The 5,583-nt window shown below is 41.6% G+C and overlaps 1 long non-coding RNA gene across 1 annotated transcript; it reads left to right on the top strand.

Moving 5' to 3' along the window:
- Positions 1-442: 442 nt before the first annotated feature.
- LOC140204590 (uncharacterized) lies at positions 443-4,357 on the top strand. The gene is made up of 2 exons (XR_011887678.1): positions 443-533; positions 4,148-4,357. It is a non-coding gene; the product is annotated as an uncharacterized lncRNA (long non-coding RNA).
- The last annotated feature ends 1,226 nt before the right edge of the window (positions 4,358-5,583 follow it).

Here is a 5,583-nt window from a genome sequence, read left to right as displayed (position 1 = left end):
TGCACAAAAGCATTGTTCTATCAAGAGCAACACACACGAAATGCAGGAAGGACTCAGCTGGTCTGAAAATGAATAAGTATGCAATGTTTTGGGCTGAGACCCTTCATCAGACTGGAAAGGAAGGGGAAAGTTGCTAGAAATTGTTATATCTAACTAACTGATTAGTTACGACGTTATTGCTCTGCCTTCTAAATTCGCTGCTGCACTTCTAAAGTATTTGATTTGCCAGTATGTTATATATGCTATTTAAATGCAAGCCTTTTCTTTCCCAATTTTATTCAGTGTGATAATAATGCTGAAGTTATATCTTTTGAGGCTGACCATTTGTTTCTGAATAAAGGATCCTCCTGAATATTTAATCTTAGGGAAAAATAATTGCAAATGAAAGCATATACCATATATGTGAATCCCTTCATAATTTCTTTCAAGGTATTCAAGAGTATCATCAAACAAGATTTGACACCCAATCACAAGGAGCTATGAGGAGTCACTAAGATGGCACCGGCAATACAGTATATGGTGATGTTATGCAGGTAACTCACAAAACTACTACATATTCCTCTAATTCTGAACTACAATTGCTGCAATCCAAAGCCTTCAATTTTTCTTTAAGAAACATACCTTTGAACCATCTCCACAAACTAGTAAATTTATGACCTCCTGAAAGACTCAGCAAACTTGACTCTCAATATGGAACTGTGAGGTGGACAAAGTTCGGCCATCGCAGTGGCTGACTTCAGGTATTGAGGCCTCAGAGCGGAAGACCAACTGGGGTTTACCCCCACCACTCCATACCATCCAAAATCCCCCACTTGAGCTCATTCTGTCAGCCTGGGTTTCACCCATCTCCCTCTCTTCTCACTTTTACCATTGGGAGGGTCCCACACCCCCAGGTTCAGGAACATTTGTTGCCTTACAGCCGTCGGCCACCTGAACCAATGTGAATGGATTCACTTGCCTCAGCCCTGAACTGACCATACAGCCTATGGAAACATGAGGAAATCTGCAGATGCTGGAATTTCAAGCAACACACATAAAAGTTGCTGGTGAACACAGCAGGCCAGGCAGCATCTCTAGGAAGAGGTACGGTCGACGTTTCAGGCCGAGACCCTTCGTCAGGACTAACTGAAGGAAGAGCTAGTAAGAGATTTGAAAGTGGGAGGGGGAGATCCAAAATGATAGGAGAAGACAGGAGGGGGAGCAACACACACAAAATGCTGGAAGAACTCAGCAGGCCAGGCAGAATCTATGGAAAAGAGTTCAGGGAACATTTCGGGCCGAGATCTTTCAGCAGGTGACATTAAACCCAATTCTGATCCTGAGAAACAATATTTCTCATATGCAAATTACCCTGATATGAAGATAATGATGAATCATATTTGTACAAATCTTGTAGTCAGCAGGGACAGAACAGTGCTCATCCTGCACTGCACGTAATCCTACTCGCCCTTTATCAAGCCTTTCGCTCTACCTCTGACTAATGCAACACAGTTCTATCCTGGTTCAGTGCAGTTTAAGTTGCTTTTGTATATCAACTTGCGCATTCCAACCCCACAAGAGAAATCGCTCAATATACCTTCCCTGCAACAAGTTTGGGCAAAAGCAAAACCACAAGAGATTCTGCAGATGCTCGAAATGTTGAGTAAGACACAAAATGCCGGAGGAACTCTGCAAGTAAGGAGCAACTGCGGAAGAGAATAATAAATGACCAAAACCCTTTATTCCTGAAGAATGAATGTGCAGCAACGCTTGCTGGCTGCCCCACTACACTATAAGGTTTTGATGATTGTTTGTGCAAGCAACGTATTTCACTGTATGTTTCAATGTGCGTGTGATAAATAAGTGAATCTGAATCTGAAGGAAAATATTTTTAGTTTTAATTAATACTTACCTCTGTGTCCCTTAACCTAGAAAGGATACCTGATTTATCCTTCTGACCGTTCAAGGACTCTTCATCTCATGCTCTCAATACTTATTGCTTATTTATTTATATTATTGTTTCTTCTTTTTGCATTTGCACAGTTTGTTGTCTTCTGCACTTTGGCTGAAAGCCCTAGTTTGGTGGTCGTTCATTGATTCTGTTATAATTACTATTCTATAGATGTGTTGAGTATGCCCACAGGAAAATGAATCTCAGGGTTTTATGTATTGACATATATGTACTTTGATAATGCCTGCCATTTAAATTCAGTGTGTAAGGCAGATTGTTGAGCCCAAATCCCGAGCTACCCGGACTCAAATTGAACACGAGGCAATTTTTTCAGTCTCCTAGGCTAGTATATCTTGAAGTTCTAACTCCTGCTGGCACTGCTGTTGCCCAAGTTCCATTGAAGCTCTTTCTTTAACCTGAGATAAATGCCCCTCTAATCTCTCTTTTGTATAATACAGCAGCACCATAGCCAGGCAGCTGCAACAAGATTTGCACGTTCATTCATTATGTCTTGTGGTCTAGAATTGCTTTTTCTCTAGTGACTTCTCTCTTTTGTTATCTGCTCTTCGAAAGCATTTTCTGTTCCTGAATTGAATAGCACATTATATAAATTGGAGGAATGTAGTTGAGTGATGTTGGGATTCTAAACCTGTAAACAATCTAGTTCCCATATTTAGATTATGAAAACCACTTTTTGTAATGAGAGTCATCCACTTTATTTACGGAAGCTGCCAGAGAGTACTAATAATTAACAGCAAAACACACAAAATTCTGGAGGAACTCAGCAGGTCAGGCAGCATCTGTGGAGATGAGCAAACGGGCGATGCTTTGGGCTGAGACCTTTCATCAGGACTGGAGAGGAAGGGAGAAAACGCCTGAATAAAAAAGGTAGGGGGAGGGGAAAGAGGATAGATCAACACTCACAACGTGCTGGAGGAACTCAGCAGGTCAGGCAGCATCAGTGGAAATGATCAGTCAACGTTTCGAGGCCGGAACCCTTCGTCAGGACTCAAAGGTTTCATTCCGGCCTGAAACGTTGACTGATCGTTTCCACGGATGCTGCCCGACCTACTGAGTTCCTCCAGCGTGTTGTGAGTGTTGCTTTGACCCCAGCATCTGCAGAGTATTTTGTGTGAAGAAGGATAAATAGCAGGTGATAGGTGAAGCCAGGCAGGTGGGAAAGGTAAAGGGCTGGAGTGGAAGGAATCTGATCAGAGAGGAGAGTGGGCCATAGGAGAAAGGGAAGGAGGAGGGGCACTAGAGGGAGGTGATAGGCAAGTGAGGCCTGAATGAGGAATAGAAGAGGAGGGGAGGGGGAGGAAAAGTTTTTTTTTACCAGAAGGAGTTATCGATACTCATGCCATCAGGTTGGAGGCTGCCTGGACAGGATATTAGGCATTGCTCCTCCACCCTAAGGCTGGCCTCATCGTGGCACAAGAGGGGGCCTTGGACCAAGATGTCAGAGCAGGGATGGGAATGGGAATTAAAATGTTTGGCCACCAGGAAGTTCCACTTTTGGAGGATGGAGTGGAGGTGCCCCCCCCCAGTTTATGACAGGAATCACCAGTGTTGAAGAGGCCACAGCGGGAGTAGTGGATTCAATAAACGACCCCAGCAGATATACAAGTTAAGTGTTGCCTCACCTGGAAGGAGTGTTAGGGTTCCTAGAAGGAGGCGAGCGAGGAGGTTAATGGGCAGGTGTAGCACTTTGGTTGCTTGCAGGAATAAGTGCCGGGAGGGAGAGTAGTGGGGAGGGACAAATGGACAAGGGAATCACGGAGGGAGTGATCCACGTGGAAAGTGGATACTGGGGTGGGGGGGGAGGTACAAATGTGTTTAGTGGTAGGATCTCTTTGGAGATGGCAGAAGTTGCAGATGTGTTAGATGCGGAGACTCATGGGGTGGTAATTAAGGACAAGAAAAACTCTTATTACTGTTAAGGTGAGGGGAAGATGGGGGTGGGAACGGATGTCCAAGAAATAGAATTAGAATCAGAATCAGAATCAGGTTTATTATCACCGGCATGTGACGTGAAATTTGTTAACTTAGCAGCAGCAGTTCAATGCAATACATAATCTAGCAGAGAAAAAAATAATAATAATAATAAACAAGTAAATCAATTACATATATTGAATAGATTAAAAAATGTGCAAAAAAAGAAATACTATATATTTTTAAAAACGTGAGGTAGTGTCCAATGATTCAATATCCATTTAGGAATCCGATGACAGAGGGGAAGAAGCTGTTCCTGAATTGCCGAGTGTCTGCCTTCAGGCTTCTGTACCTCCTTCATGATGGAAGAGATGCAGGTGAGGACAGCGTCAATGATGGAGGTACGGATACCCTGCTTTTGGAAGAAGGAGGATATCTCTGATGTCCTTTGAAGGAGGACATTGCTGATGATTAATAAACTCTTATTTCTAATAATTAACATTTTTATTTCTGTAGACAGCTTCTAGCTTTGTAATTGTACTTATTAGAAATCACAATTTAACATAGTCCAGATGTTTACATTTCATATTTCCATCAAATTATTCTTGGCTGGTTTATAAAATGCTTACAGTTCTCCATATTAGATCATGTATTTTATTAGTTTAATCACTGTTCAAGGCTGGTTCCAAATTCTTGGTGGATTCAAACTCAGATCATGAGCTCTGATAATTAGAAGAATATTTTGCAGAATATTTACTCAGAATGCCCAGAAGAATGCTTAACAATGTCTCATCAAGAAGGCATCTAGGATTTGCCATCCAACTTTTGTCTATGATTTAATATTGCCTAAATTTGGCTTTTTAAGCTGTTTTGGAATAATAATTTTAGATTATACTAGCATTTATACTTCCCATCAAAATATGCAAATATTGCTGATGGAACCATTTTAAAACACTTTCTTGTTGATACTGGGAAAGAGAAATCTTGAGCCAGATCAAGGAACTGACTGTTAGGAATCTTGGCTTATTACTAGCTATACAAATAATTAGTAGAATTAGACCATTGTTTGCTTGACATACTGTTTGCAATGCAATCTGACTGAGATCCTTCTGCTGGTTGGATCTTTTGTTTCCTCAGGCAGCAAACCTATTGCACTTGCTATTCCCAGGTGGCCTCCCATCCTGTCCTGACACGGCTAAACTCATTATTCACAGAGAGCAGGACAAGGATGTTGATCCATTGCTATCCAGTGAGCCATTGCATACACAAATAAGAGGTTACAAAGGAAGTAACTCAACACTGATTATTTGGTTGTTATAAATATAAGGTTAAAACCAGTAGCCGAGCTAAGGATTAGACTCTCTAGGGAACTGAACAATTACCAATGTTAAATAATCATTTGTATGATATCTATTTGTCTGTATTTAGCAATTTTTTTTCAGGTTTTGCATAACCACTACATTTTGAGTTGGTTTAGGATGAACCGGTTTCCTTAGTTTCTTCTGGGAAGATGGTATTAGCATTCTGAGGCGACATCCACAGCAGACCGGATAATTTTGAAAACGCTGGTTTCGCGTAAAAACGATAGGCGTCCACACCAGGCGTTTTTGAAAATACCTCCGTCCACATTAAAACGGGTACTTTGGCGAATCTCCTCCTACTGGACATGCTCAGGACACATCTACAGAAAACAAGCGAAGAGGAAGTGACACACATCAAAG

Source organism: Mobula birostris, chromosome 10 (assembly GCF_030028105.1).
Source record: "Mobula birostris isolate sMobBir1 chromosome 10, sMobBir1.hap1, whole genome shotgun sequence".
Lineage (NCBI taxonomy): Eukaryota > Metazoa > Chordata > Chondrichthyes > Myliobatiformes > Myliobatidae > Mobula > Mobula birostris.
This window is presented reverse-complemented; position numbering and strand designations above follow the sequence as displayed.